Below are 16,096 nucleotides of genomic sequence, written 5' to 3' on the forward strand. Positions count from 1 at the left end.
AAATAAAGTCGGGGCGAGCCTTGACCAATCTGTTTAATCGGTGTAAAAAAAATCTTATATTACATAAACAATATTAATTCAACATTGACATATATCATAGTTTTGAGAAAATCTTACTTCAAGAGAACTTCAGCTATATAAACTGTAAATTATTCAATCAACATTCAAGTAAATATAAATTTCGAGTATTCGACTGTTTACTGAGATATCGATCAAGCGATTATACGATTTTGCGGGACACTGTGATGTATTTAACTGCGTGATCTCAATGACTGATTAATTGGGCACTTTTGCAGCGATTTATCGCGATTAACGTCATGTTTTCGCCGAACGTGCAAGTACGCCCCAGTTAGTTGATTACCAATTTACGTCGTCATTAATGTTGAATAATGCCGAACACAGCTTTATTGTACAATTAAACGCAGCAACGCGCTCGTTTACACTACGAATTCGTTAGGGGATAAACCGGGGAATAATCTAAGGAGGGTCATCGCACTTTAAACCGCGGAAGCAATAGACGACGGCGAAGCGCGTCAGCTACTTCGGAGGAGGTTAGATGACAAAGAACGGGGTATAAAGAAGCGGGTTGTCCTGTAAACTAACCCCCCGACCTGCTGGAGCGTTAAAAGTCCCTCCACGGATCTCGTTATTGCGTTTTATACCGGTGAACGTAGTACATACACGCTCGTAAGACGATCGCGTGAAAAATGAAGCTTTAATCGCTTCGACCCGTGGCGCAATTATGTCGCCGTTTTACGGGAGAAAACGATTTATGCGAACGCGAGTCCAATTAAACGAGCCGGATGAACCTTTAGGCGACGTGAGCCAATAAAATATTTAATCGCTCTGACGTTTACGTATTAATGATTGTACGACGTTATTAAATTATCATCGGTGAAATTACCTTTGTCGTGAACATTTATACATGCAAATATATATAAAATGTCGAGGGAGGTCATTATTTTTTGCATGTTTCCAATTTTTGCCATCATGTATCTTTGTAACTAAGCCTTACATTAAAATTCTATTAAAGTAAACTCTACCTGAAATTAACTGAAGAATGTGAATTTATTATTATTTTATTTCCACAAGACTTAGTTTGCGAAAAACCCTTTATTTTCAATCGCTTATAACTCGAAAATTATTGATGTCTCGACATTTTTGCTGAGGAAAAATCGTCTCCAAATGATCCCAGGAATCTGCACACGAATCTAGTCCCCATCATTCTGGGACACCCTGTATATATATATATATACATATACATTGTTCATTACCATAATCAACCGTCGATCATATAAGCTAACAAGGAAATATAATTTCTTAACGTGTTTTTTATTTTTTTTGTGTTCGCAAAAGGCGCAATCTCTCGTCTATCAGGCAGTATAAATCAACGCGCTCCATTAACGTATCTCTAATCTCATATAAATTCAGTACCATGGAAAAAATGCTAAAGTTTTTCGTTCCAGCGATTGGGAAACGCGCGTCCGACACACAAAGAACGATCGGCCGGCTAATAAAGTTTTCCCTCGCGCCTGTCCATTAATCGCGCGAGATCAAAGCGTCGAGGCGCGGTTAAAGGTTCCCTTTCGCGCGATACAAGCGTCAACAGCGAATAGAATCGATTCGGGCGAGTCGTTTGCCCGATATCATTGTCTAAAAGTCTAAACGATAGAGTTCTACCGAAGAGAGGAGACCGAGAGCGAAAAGAGGGTAGGAGAAAGAGAAGGAAGAGGGGAGAGCCCTCTCTCTCTCTCTATCTTGATTCTGGGGCGTCACTATGGCGACTTCGAAACGCAAACTCCGCAACCCCTCGCAACAACCTATATCCCTGGGACCACCCTCGGTAACCTTTCGAGGCTAACATACCTAGCTTACCATCATCCCAATTCCGCTGGGAACTCGGCAGAGGCACCGGTTTTCGACCACGACCGACGTAACGATGTTGCGTCCGGTCTTTGTTGTCACCCGGTTTAATCTTTCCACCCCCGCCCGATAGAACGTGCTCTATTTCTGCTCGTGCTCGTTACGTCCACCTCGCTTCTTTTCTTTTTTTTTTTCTTACCTTTCCTCTTCTCTTTTCCGTACAATCGCTCTCGCATCGCGGCCTATATCGAATTTCCCCGAGACCGGAATAACTCCATTTTTTTTTCCTCGGTAGTTTTCTCTCCCATCTTCTCTCGCTTCCTATACACGCCTTTTATTTTTCTCCCTCGACAAAAACTCGCGATAATCCTCGATTCTCTTCTCCCTGTCGCGCGATATTTGGAATATTATTTAAATAAATTATCGTTAAAGACGCGAACGCTCTCGCGATTGAATTTATGAAAATTGCATTATCAATAATACTGAGATAAAGATCGCGACGGGGAGGGGAAGGGGGTTTACTGTATTGTGAATGCACAAGCTGCAGCATCGCGTTCGCCATTATCCGAAGGAGCTGGTTCTCGCGAACCGCTTGTTTTCATTATTACGATGTTGCGTATCGCGAAATAATCTAGCCGCCGCTAGCCGAGTCTGTCTGGAACACTAGATTGTGTCGCCCATGACTGTGGCTCGAGAGAGAGTACACCGCCTTGTCACCCAATTTAATCTCCATATCCACTCCTAGAGAGCTCGGTCACGCTTTGTTCGCGCCGTGCTCCCTCGATACGGCTTTCTACTCCATCGGGTACCTCTCCCTCTCACTCGTCCTTTGTGCCCTCCGCCCATGAAAGAACTACTCTCTGCCAGTCACATATTCGCTGCAACTCTTTCGCCGGTAGATATTTTCACCCGGTGGCAACTATCGATGTCAAGTCGAAGCTAGGGTTGCACTTCGACATAAAAGTTTCGTCCAGAGATTATTTCCCTTCCCTCTATTTACAAATTAGGGAAAAAAAAGAAAAAAAAACGCGCATAAGTAACTGACTGCAAAACAGTATTTTTTTCAAGTAATAAATAATACTAAAACATTGATATAAAATTGCAAAATGATTAAAGAGTTCTCTTTCTGAATTTTAATTATAATTTAGAATAAAATTAATAAACTTTTTTAGCTACTTTAATCGCTCGTAACTTTAGGTACAATTACAATTTCTTGAAATTAAACGATCAAATCAAATTTATTTATTCCTGAACAGATTAAAAAAATGACAATACTTGGAACAGTGATCTGCATTCTTATAAATTCAATTTTTTTTAAGTCGCTTAAACATATTCAGAAACAATTTAATATAATCCGAGATAGCAGAAAATTATCTTTCTCCCTAAAAAATAAAAAAAATAAAAAAATTTTCAAGTGCGCTCATCTCGTAAGACTCGAGCAGTCCGGTGCCTTTTTTTTCTCGGAGACTTTAAATTTTAAAATCGGAGAGATAGCAAAATCGCAACCGCGAAAGATTGGTCGACGATCTTAACGTCTCCACAAAGAGGAAGCGTGAAAGAACAGAGTAGTCGGTGTCTTTGTTTAGTGTCTTTACACAGTATCTTAATACAGTGGCGATCGATATGTCGATAGTAAGGTTCGAAGACGCGCCGAACGAACGATCGATATGTTCAATCGCGGCTCAACTTAATTCCTCCTCGTCTTTCATTCGCCCGATCCTAGTCGCGGAAAACGAGAGAGGGAGAGTTGTTATAATTGAACCCCGGCTACACAAGTGGATCGAAGGAAATGGATTCGACGCGAATCTTCGTATCTCGCAAACTTCATCGCGACACAATGGAGTCACTATATGCGAGCGTAAAGTTTATGCTCGAATCGGATTAGTCCGCCCTACAATTTAACGGCGCCGCGACGTTAATGCTACACTGCACTCGGATGTGAAGGTGCATTTAGATCGTCCCTCCTCCCCCCGCTTCCATCCCTCTTCCTCCTTCCTTTCTCCGAGTCGCAGAATTGAACCCGGCTTCGAACTAGTTTTCAAAGACACGTTTATGTCGAAGTGCTTTCCCTCCCCTCTTCGTGACAGTAGATTACGCTATCTGTCATCTTTCAACGAGTGCATCTTGGGAGAAGAGTGCTATCTGCGCGCTCGCGCGTACAGAAATTTCGCTAAGGGACCCTAAAATGGCAGAAGGGACGCGCGGCTATATATATATATATATATTGTATATAATCGCCGGTCCAGCTCGATGGTTACGAGCGAGGGTTAAGCTATGTACCGCCCAACGGACCCTTATCGTTACCAGTATGGTTTAATCTACGACCGTCCTTTTCCCGATTCCGCTCTCATTTTATGTCCGTGCTTTTCGTTACGAGTCCGCGCCCTATTCTTTATCCTCGCTTCCTGAAACGAGGGCCGGGTGAGAAACATTTCCGGGTGTCACCCTACGCCCCCTTCGGGCGACAGCATAACTGCTGATCTGTAAGTCGGTTACCAACTCGACCGTGACCGCGATTAGAGACTCGTGGCGACCGCCAATCTGATCTGGAGGGTCCGCGCCTGCTGATAGACGGCGAGGGAAGTAAGCAACACCAGGAGTAACCAAATAGATTACGAATTGCATCGCGTGATCGAGCAAGTATCTTGGGCTGCTGAATTGATTTTAACCAGAGCTATACATATTTAATACATATTTAATAAATATATATTTTTATATTTAATATTATATATTTTTTATTAAGTCTTTTGCGAACGTCGTGCTGAGAAAAATGAATATATTGAAGAAACTGCGGTTATTTTAATTTACGCTTTGAAAGAATAAACGCATACTTAATTCTTTCACGTGTATATATTGTGATGCTTCTCTCTCCTTTTATTTAATTTTTTTTTTTTTTTTTTTTTTATAAAACAGCACTTTATAATTCTCGATTCCTGTCACCCATCAGGTTCTTTCTTGACAAGATAAAGAAGGATCGCACAAACCAGCCGTGTTCATATAACAGACTAAGAAAAATCCTGTTATACAAACGTCGTCGCGAATCGAGCCTCCGGCGTGTCTCTTATAATTCTGATTAATGATACCTCTATTCCGTATTATTATTGAGTATCAAAGTCGCGCGCGGAAAACGGCGAGTCCGCCTCGCTCGGGCACGTTTCGCAACTATTCGCCGACATGCGAGGGAAATAAACTATCTTCATCGTCGTCCTATATCTGCCAGCCGAGCTCTGTCACGCGAAGCGGCGTTTCGCATGCAAAATCGACGGACCGGATAACCGACCAGAGAGAGAGGGAAGTGCATTTCGAACTCTGACCTCGCTTTCTGTGCTCGGCGGCTCGAACTCGTTATACGAGAGTCCGTTTTCGCGAAAACGATTCAACCGTTTCGCGAACGTATATATTTGTGTGTGTGTATTCGTCACGAAAATTGGTTTTATCGAAACGGCGTAAAAGTGGCACTGTCTAGTTTCAGCAGATCGTGGGAGATAGAACTCGAGAGATGTTGTTCTTTCTCAACCCGATTGTGCAAATCCTCTAAAGGAATGAAAAGTCGCGAAAGTTGGATCACTTGCGGCGCGCGATATTATAAACGATAAGAAGTTAAATTACACTTTGGATAAATAAAATACAGTGCGATAGCATTCGAGAATCTTATTGTCTCGCTCGCGATGGAAATAATAAATGAACACGGAGAAGAATCCCCGTGAGATTGAATGGGAGAGAGAAACTTGTCGTTCCAAGAAATATATCGGTATGATTAATAACGTGTAATTAGCATAAAATTTAAATCTCACAGTTGAATAAATTTTTAGGAAAATACTTCTGCAAGAAGTGAATGAGAACAAAGCAAATAGCTCGCAAATATCTATTTTTTAAATCCAAAGTACGAATATCGTTAGTCAATTTTATTTCGTCAGAAAAGTAAAACATAAAAATAAAAAAAAATCTCATTTCAGACAATTTATTTAAATAAAATCAATAAAGAAACTGTATTTTTATTAAAAAAAATGATTACTTGTGTAAAAAAGTTTAATTGTCGCTAAGAAGTAATATCATCGTTGGAAAAACAAATATAAAGAACATGAAACGTTATCAGTTTCTCTATAAAAGAAGTCAAGTTTTAGTGAGCAACGCCTTTTTAGATTTCGCGCGATAGATACCTGATAATAATTGGCTTCGTTCTGTTCGCAATTCCGAATACGCGATCCTTGACTTTAAACGTCAAAGCTCGTCAAAAACGTGCTTGAATTTTTAATTAAAGCTCCCTTCGATCACTGATAGAACATGCAGACACCCCGAAAGTTTTCCGAAAGGTTCTTTATCTCACGTCCATACTTTCCCCTCACGCTACGCAAATTTTTCGAGTGTCTAAACTGATTTACATCTAAAAGAAATCACCATGCAAAATATTTCAAACAGACATTAACGGCTCAAATTGTCCTTATAAATAAATAATTTTATATATAGTCTTTTCTCATATGAATTTTTTATTTTAAGTGTTTTATCAAGTCTGACAATAAAATTCTGTTAAATTAAAATTTGTTCAAAATTATATAAAACACAAGATTTTATATTTTTGATTCTTTATCGTCGAAAAAAACTCGCTTACAATTGTTATCTCGACACTTCTAACTTCGAAAAAAAATCGACGTTACATAGGTCGTGAAATGTCCGTATAAAGAAGAAAGCGAAGATACCTGCGAAATATCCTGCGCGTAACGATTGTGAAACGTCAAATGGAAATGTGCAACCACCTCACCGAGAGAGATACGGAAAAGGGAAGAGAAAGAAAGTGAGGGCGGATCTTTTACACCGCTTGCCACTTTGCCAGTTTTTTATTCAGATATCGCGGAGACATTTCCGTGACTCAATGAGCCGCGAGCAGTCTGCCGACGTGTCGATCGTCGCAAATCTGCGATGGAAAAAACGCGAGAGAGAGAGAGAGAGAGAGGAGAGAGAAAGGAGAGCCATTCTCTCAAAGTCGCGAGCTAAAAAAAAACTTCAGAGATGGAATATCGTTTGACGGCGCCGGATCGACCGGATATTTCGTCCTCGCCGTGGAAATCGAACGTCTCGCGATGCATCTTGGGAACGGCGTGCACGAATATCCGGAGCCGCTGCTTTATTGTCCGACAGCCGGGCTGATATATAGCCGAGACAATCCCGCCCCGAGGAAACGTTATTTCTGACCTCGCTGGTCCCGGTAACCTTCCCGCAATACGTAGCACGTTCTTGTCTAGTAGAAACGCGCTCGTTTATTTTGGAGCAGCGCGAAAAAGCAAGAAGAAGAGCAACGGTAAAAGGAACGAATCTCGACGGAAAGGAGCGATAATGTCATTCATTAAATTCCGGAAAAAAGCCAGCATAAGGGAATCACTTGCCTCAATCGAATATATCTGTTAAAAGGTGGCTAACCCCCTAGCGCGATTTTCACAAGAGATGAATAAAAAGAACGATGAATGTACCTTCAACCTTCAAAATGAAACCAGAATGTCTCGGAGAATCCTGATTTCTTTCGAGGCTTATATATATATATATATATATATATATGTATATAAAATCAAAAGAGGATTTCGAGATTTATTTTTAAAATACTGCTATTTTCGAAGGACCAGTTTCCCCCGGGAAACATTCCCTAGAAATTTAAAGGCATTAACATATCACAAATGATGGAAAGTATAAAAAAATAAAGGTAATTTACAAAAACAATATGATTTAAAATGTGGCTAAAGACAAATATCTAAAAAAAGTAAAAGAGAAATAAATAATTCGAGTAATTTTTACTATTTATGCATTGAGAAAAGAATTTCTTTTAATTAATTACATAAAGACTCCATAACGAGAAATATATTTGAAATATTTAATTCTGTTTCGTGAAACCAATTAATTATTTCAAATAGAATTTCAATTGATATACAAGTAAATTATTTATCTCTCATATTAACTATTTATAATATGATGGGAAAAGTAGCTTTTATGTATTTTCACGATTTTAAGTATTCGATTTTGCTCAACCCTAAGTGTTCATAAAAAGTGCACAGACACATCTCTCTTACGAAATAATCAAGAGTCTTTATTTAGAGTTCTAATTTCACTGTTCTCCGTCTTAAAATTCCTTTTCGATCGCAAAATAATACGCTCTCGAGCGTGTATGCTGAATTTCGTTCGCGTGAGCCTTTTAAATGCTATACATACACATGACCAGTGAACTGCAAAACGTAAAACGGCTGTAATTGTGAACTCGCGTGTCTATTCACCCGATAAGGATCTCATAAGTAGGGATAACGTGATTTCAGACTAATAGCGCATATGTATGTATGTTTCCACTGTACGAGTCTAATGAGCATTTTTGTTTAAATATTCAAAAATTTCTAAACTCTTTACCGAACAATTGAAAAAAAGAATCTTTAAATTATATCTTAAAATTATATCTTATATTAATATTATGTAAATTATATACGATGTGATTGAATAACCTACATTGTAAGAAAATTATTTATTTAAAAAAAACTGAAGGAGAAGAATGTTGCATCAGGTCAGTTACTAGGACAGAGCGAGCTTGAGATGGATATTATGCACGAATGATCGTGCATATCAAATATACTTATGTAGGTCAAGAATATTAATGATGAGAGATGAATCACATATGAGTACACTACTGCTGTTAAAGCGAAAGAAATTTATCTACGCTGACAAGACAGGAGAGAAATTATTTTTCAAAATATAAAATGAGAAAATAAAATAGAAATATAGCTATAAGAAGCAATAACATATTTTGTAAAATAGCATGCGTGAAGATATAATTATATTTTTTATAAATCGTTTTCAAACATGGTTTGAAAAAACCCGGGTTTTTTTTAAAAAGCCCAGCCCAGTTTTTAGAAAACCGGGTTTTTTGGGGTTTATTGGGTTTTTTTGGGTTTTATTGAGTTTTTTGGGATTTTGTTGGGTTTTTAAATTTTTTAAATTTAATTTTTTATAATTCGCTAATGATTAAGAAAATTGGCTATTTAATTGGCACAATTCCTTATTATGAATTAATTTTTATTTAATTTTTTTTATTTATTAATGTAATAGACCTATTACATTAATAAATAAGAAAAATTAAATAAAAATTAATTAATATTAAATACTTTATTTATAATATTATTAAATTTTTAGCATTTTTGGATGGGTTTTATAAATGGGTTTTTAAGTAAGTTTTTTAAAGTGGGTTTAACCCAATAAAACCCACCGGGTTTTATTGGGTTGGGCCCACTTAGTCAAACCCTGTTTTCAAATATGTCAAACAAGATTTTTTTTACAACTGTTCTAACAAGTCGCGTACATTAATTTTCTCACGATTATCCTTCCATTTTCTATAAGCAATAAAACTATCTCTTTAACTTTCTCTTTCTTAATTTGGTGTGTGCTTGCACAACATACTCTTCTATAGTTGTCTCTCCCAGTATTTGCATGTGTATTGCTCCTGTTGAGCGTAACGACACATACACACACATCCATACAATGGAAACGACACGCCCACGTTTAATTCAGAATTGTGGTAAGCGAAATGAAAAGTGTAGGAAGAGAGAGAGAGAGAGAGAGAGAGTAAAATGAGAAAAATGGTAAATTAACGATGCTCTGCTTTGCGGAACAAATCGCCCAGCTGTCATTAATAATATCCGCGACTGAGATTGCGCTCATCTGTCATAAGCTCGTAAAAGCATACGTAATTAAATTAACGAGATACTTTCACAAATCATACTTTCAACATATAGTCGAGGTTTATGTCATGCTCTCAAATGTAATTACTATTATATAAAATTGTTTATAAATAAAATATAAAATTTCTGCTTCTCTTTCTAAACAACACAATGCACGAGCGTGATTATACACATATATAATAATCTAATTAACATAATCTAATTTGATAGATTGCTATAAATTGTTTGGTGATCGCCTCTTCCACTCATATTACACATATATGATGAGAAAACAGAGTAATTGAAATCACGTATGTTGTTATATAGATTTACATCCCCTATGCGTATTCGTGTTAAATAATTTACATTATTTTAGCGAAATTGCTTTGTACCTACAATTAATTCACCGGTATTATTACGTCACTAATCACTCTATTTCTCATATACCGTGTTCTCTTGTTTATAAAATAAATTCAACTCATTAAATAAAAAACATAATATATATTTAAACGTAAATAAATAACTTTTTAATTATCTTGCTTCTCGTTATAACGTGTTAATGTTTTTATTCGAACGTAGCTTAAAATGAGAATTCTTAAAACGAATACAAATTCGTGGCAAATATTTTACTGTACTCTGCGAAAAATATATATTTGAAATTTATTTGTATTCCTCCTGAATTCGTATATCACACAAAATATTTTAAATAGAATTTCAGTAAAATTTTTATGCAAATAAAAATTATTTTATTTTGCATTCATCATTTAAACCATTTAGTACGTAGCAAAAGAAGCTTATGTAAATATTTTTATTTTTTAATTCAAATACGACCCTACGTTAGGAGCTGCGGCTTCCCTTCGTCTTGATGCCCGACGTCGCGCCAGCTTTATTCGCGTTGAAGCTCGCACGGAAATTTACAGGCGCACCGTAAACTCTCGGGAACAAGAATTATGAAGAGCGGAACGCGAGGGGAAGGCTCTCCTCTTTCGTTTATCTTGCGAGAAGCGTCGCGTGCATCGCGCGAGCGGAATAAAGGACACGCTGTTCCCACATTTTCCCTCATCCGTCGCGGCTGTTGCTGCTCCGAACGTTGCTGGCGCACACGTGGCGATGCAACATCCGCGTTGCACCGCTGTTTCAGTTCATTTCGCGCAAAAACGCCATTTCCTTCGTGACTAAAACGTTATTCCGCGCGAACGCGACGCATTAGGGAGGTACGTATATTTTTATTACGTCTTGAGTCGTATATTTTACGAATTCCAATTCTCGATACTTCCGATTGCAGATCGACGAGGAAGAGAGTGAGTTCTCTCTTTCCGTATTTATATTCCGGAAACGAAAAGATATATGCAAAGTCTCTCTATCTCTGGCTGTTCGTGCGCGAGCAACGATAATGTCAAGATTGAATCTCGCCAGATACGCGAGCTGGGAATTTGAATAAACGTTGCGGTAATTTTTAATCTCGATGTATAGTTTCTAGTGTTTATATAACCGCGCCACTTCGCTTGACCTAATTACGTGCACGCTATTAATTTAAACAAATGCCTAGAATATCCACATTTCTATATATAGGGCACTCCAGAGAATGTAAACGAGTAGAACGGGTGCTTTGATGAAATTTCGCGTGGATATGTTCTCGGTTGAAATTTTAATCTAGCAGTTCTATTTATAATATAAATACAGAGAATTTCAATGTTTAACTATAATAATTATAATTATTTAAATATAAATCTCATTTATATCATCATTAAATATATTAATTCGTCGTGTTATATTTTTATTCAATATACTAATTTGTATAAGTTTTATTTATATAATAATCTAATTATTTATATTATTTCTCAATTATTTGCTTTGCATCATACGAGCCTTACAATTAATTTATTTTTATTTATATTAAATTATATTTAATATAAATCTTTAATTATTTTTAGTTTTTAATTATAATTAGATAATGGTTAATAATTTTCTTGTATTGTTCTGAATTAATCTAATAAAAAAAAATTTGTTTAAAATTGAATAAAGTTTTATTTTATTTATTTTTAATTTATTGCTATAACTTTTAATTTAATTTTTAGTTGGTCCGTATATTTTTTTAATATTTAAAAAATTTTTAAATACAAATATATATAACGTACAAACTTTTTTTCTTTAGAAATTCAAGAAATCTCGGCGAAAACAATTATTTTTAATGATAATCGCAAGAGGTTGTTCGCGAATATTTCGACAAGAATTCAGAAATACCTAAATACGGACGCTATTGAATCGCATGAGTAATCTTTCCCGATGCAATCTCGTTTCAGAATGTATGTACGTACATACATACACTCGTCCATAATTCGGCCCGATGTGTACGACTCGCGGATAAAAACTCATACGTTTCCACTCGCTAAACTCTCGCAAATATGCCGTGCTATTCATTGCGTGTAAAACGCGAGTGCGCAAAATTCTCGTTCATTAACTTTTGCATGGCCGTCTATTATTTCGCTTGTCTTTCTTTCCGTATCAAGCTTTGCCGGTTGAATCCGAGATGCAGCGACGTGCGCCGCATCGAAAATACACTTCAACGCCAAGCACTGCATTTGCAACCCCTATATATCCGCACGCTTTCATCGTCAACAAGTTGGATATCTTAGATTCGCTATTCGTAAAAATATAACAATGCTATCAAAAGCTCGACTTTTTCAATGCTTTTTTTTTTTAGTTTTTCGTAAATTTTTTCACAAAATTTGACAAATTACACAATTTTTCAGTCAATCATTGGTGAATAAAATCGTTGGTCCCGCATTATTTTTTTAATGATAAGTTCTTTGGGTTTCTATTTTAAGATAAAAAAAAACAGATGTATTTACAACTATTTGCGGATAAAGCGGACAAAGATCCCGATGACAGAGCATCATCGAGTTCGACAAAATTTTGGACTAGCTCCAAAACTTTGTTTGATTCGAAATTATGGCGCAGCGTGAGAAAACCATTAATAATTATTTTGTGAGAATAGATTTTTCAAGCAGTGCATTATGAATGCACACCCGTCAAGAATGCTGTGCGTCTTGAACAAGACGTCTTTCTCGATATATACTAATATAAATATCTCGAAAAATATTCCGAAATACTTTCAAACGATAAATGCAGTTTAAAACTGCAATCAAAAACATATTTGACTCAAGAGATATACTTATGAAGTATAAAGTTTTGTTTAAAAATTTTAAATAATAGAAAATTCATGGCAACAAACGACATGCATATGTTGCACACGCACACATATTAGGTGTGAAGTGAAATTAGAATAGAAAGGCGCTGTCGCGTCAATATTTTTCATTTTTCAACTACTTAATGAGCATAAAAATATTTTTCGCAGCAGCTTCTCTGTCGAGTTAATAATCTCGAAAATCAAGGATGCGCGACTGTTATCCTCGCGAAATACGAGAGAACGCCACACATATTTTCGCGAGAAAAATTATTACGTACGATACAAGTTTCTTCCCAGGAAAAAACGCATAAGTATTACTCAAAACTTTCTTCTTTCCGCGTGTGCAACTAACTACATTAGGTCTCTCTGAGTCGAGACGCCATATAATGTACGAGAATGGTTCTCGCAAAGAAACGAAATAAATATAATCGAGATTAATCTAAATAAGATTCGTGGTCTGAATTATATTTAGACTCTGGACAAAATTTTTAAGCAATCGCGATTATCTGTCTCGTACTTGGTGATAAACTGAATAATGTATTAAATAATAATTAAATTCACAAGTATATCGTTATACGGTATGGTGCGATCCATCCTCGCTCAAGGTTCTAGTTTTTCGCGTTACTTTAAGAAAATGGAGAACGTAATAAATTTCTTCGGACTGGCAGCAACGTTTCCGAGAAACGATGGTCGTGTTACCGTTCAGCATTACAGACTCGTGCGATTGCACTCGCGCCAGTCGCGATCGATATATTTTTCCCACGATACGCGTCGAAAGGGCCGCTGAAGGAGAAAAAGAGAGAGAGAGAGAAAGCGCGCGAGAAAGAAAAAAGCAATTACCTCGCGCGAAAATGCCGCGCTTCTCTCTGCGAATCGCAGACCGACACCGCATCGTTCGTCTTATCTGTTATGAAATATTGTTTTCCCGGCGGACAGTATCGTTCGCGATCTCAAATTCTCCTTCCGATGACTTCTCGCTTATAATCGACCATAATTCACGCTCTCTTAGATCGTCTTATCCGACGTCAGTTGGCATCTAATCATCGGAAGTGACCGAGAGAAGATCGAGACCTCCGACCTCAAGCCGTATAATCTTTAAAGATACTTGTCTACATTGCCTATGGATTCCTTTCGATTTTTCCAACGCGTAAATTTTAGATTTTCAAGAGTTACATCGTATTTATATAATTTCCCCAAATCAAATCTTTCAAATCTATGATAAAAAAAAAGAAAATATTTTTCTCTTTTCTCTCTCATATTTATGAATTCGATTTTATCATCTATGTTTTGCGTGGTTTTGTATCATAGAATGTAATATTAAATTGATTTTCCTAACTTTTCCAAGAGTTGACAATAATTCACATACTGTTTGCTGATTCTATATGTACTGAGAAATCAATTTCTCGTTATGCAATACGGTTCATATTAGAATAAAACGCACAAGCCGTTATAATTTGACCTAATGACTTGCAATTAACGCGTATGCGCGAATCGTAACGAATCGAGATGTTACCTTTACTCGACATTCAGATGCAAAATACCAATGATGTAATACAATGGAGAAATACATATGTATACTTTGAAGATCTCTTACCTTAACTATGCCGCGTAATCGTTGTGATGGCTTCCATGCTTGCTCCGTAGATAGATCGCTCTGTAATAAAAAAAAAAGTTTATTGTACACACAATTGAATCCATTATGTAATATATATTCATTTACTTAATTTCAGATATTAAAAAAGCAACACATACACAAAATTTTTTTCTATATCTGTTTAGTATCGAAAGTGCCCTTAGAAATTATACTTATTCACTACAATTTAATACAGCGCGTTTTATACTTCGCGTCGTGCAAAAATGATCGATATAAACGTAAAGACGGCAAAATACGAGAAATAATAATCCGCCGAGAGATATGTAGGTAGAGTAAAGGTAAAGGTAGACGTAAAGGTGCACTCTGTTCTAAAGACGTTATAAAAATAAACATGTACTACATGTTTAATAAAACAATGTACTTTTGTGTGTGTGTGTGTGTGTGTGTGTGTGTGTGTGTGTAAACACAGGAAATCTCGTAAAGTTGCTTTGTTCTAAAGGCGCTACCGAAAACAAACATACGCAGTTGGCAAAACGAGAGATGCGCTTTTATATACGCAGCAATTTTAGAAGTTTCGTTCAGTCGGCCGCGACTGATTTTCCGCCAACATCCGTGTTATATAATTCGGACGAAATGCGTATAATAGGTACATGTTTCTATGTAATGTATTACCCAATAATATCGTCGACTAAAATCAATATTCCCGATTGAGAAATGAGGACACCCTCTCACATCATTCGCCCCGTAAACACTTTCGAATTAGACCATCTGATCGAAAGAGACCGAAATACACATCTATTTCTGCAATTTATCCTTCATGTAAATATAAACATCCGCGCTATATAGTCAGTCATCTATTAAAGTAACGTGAAAACGTAACATCTGCAGTGATAGTTTGCAATAGTATTTCGGTGCATAATTTTTTTTTATTTTTAACAGCGAGAAATCTTTACTCGCTATTAAAAATCCTCGCCTCTTAAAGCGGGAAGGAGCCTGAAACCAATCGATCGATCCGGCAATAATGTAATGGGGAAGTTTAATGGCCGTCACAAACACAACCACCTAACACACGTATATACACACACACATATACACACAATCACGCACACTTATGTCAGCATCGTACGTGCAATAACAATTAACGACAGAGAGTAACAGATGTTAGCCGCGGGGTTCGCGCCTGGCAGTCAAGGGCAGCTCGAGGAGGGCGGAGGACAGCTTTTTGTTCTCATGACGATGGGACATTTTGCAAGCGCTCCATTTGCCGGCTCGTTAAACGAAAACGGCGTTATACACACCGCGCGACAAATTACACTCGGATCTCGATATAATGCGATGCGCGGTAGACAAATGTATCGGTGGCTGAACGAGCCAGTGTGCAATCCATTCTCTTATTTCCTCTCTGCGGTTCTTTGCAACCTAGTATTATAACAGGTTTCTCTCTTTAATGAAGATATATTATCCCAAAGAGAGAGAGAGAGAAAGGGGGGGGGAAGGGAGAGAGAAAATATTGAACATAAAAATATGTAATTGATATGAAGCCAACCAGGTTGTTATGTAATCGTAAAAACTGTGACATTGTGTGTTAATATAGGAAATTTAATATAACGGTGCTAATTTTAGAAACATTTCCGAAAGCTGAGATACTGATTATGCGTGACAATCGAGCAAATATTAGTCAAGCGCGTGCTGCGCCTACGAAACAATAAAGTTCTACACGAAACGCACTGGGTGTGGTAAGACATTGTCGCATTGCGTACAATG

At 37.1% G+C, this 16,096-nt stretch overlaps 1 protein-coding gene across 4 annotated transcripts in view; it reads right to left on the reverse strand.

Moving 5' to 3' along the window:
* Positions 1 to 16,096, reverse strand: part of LOC145938765 (uncharacterized) — a 197,174-nt gene that overhangs the window by 122,482 nt on the left and 58,596 nt on the right. For all 4 annotated transcript variants that reach the window (XR_014425726.1, XM_083042515.1, XM_083042516.1 and 1 more), the window contains one exon: positions 14,333 to 14,392. The gene's annotated coding sequence lies outside the window, so the exon portion shown is untranslated. The remainder of the gene's footprint in view (positions 1 to 14,332; positions 14,393 to 16,096) is intronic.

This window comes from Prenolepis imparis, unplaced genomic scaffold, assembly GCF_030444845.1.
Source record: "Prenolepis imparis isolate NDT839.2.m4 unplaced genomic scaffold, iyPreImpa1.0 SCAF_7, whole genome shotgun sequence".
Taxonomy (NCBI): domain Eukaryota; kingdom Metazoa; phylum Arthropoda; class Insecta; order Hymenoptera; family Formicidae; genus Prenolepis; species Prenolepis imparis.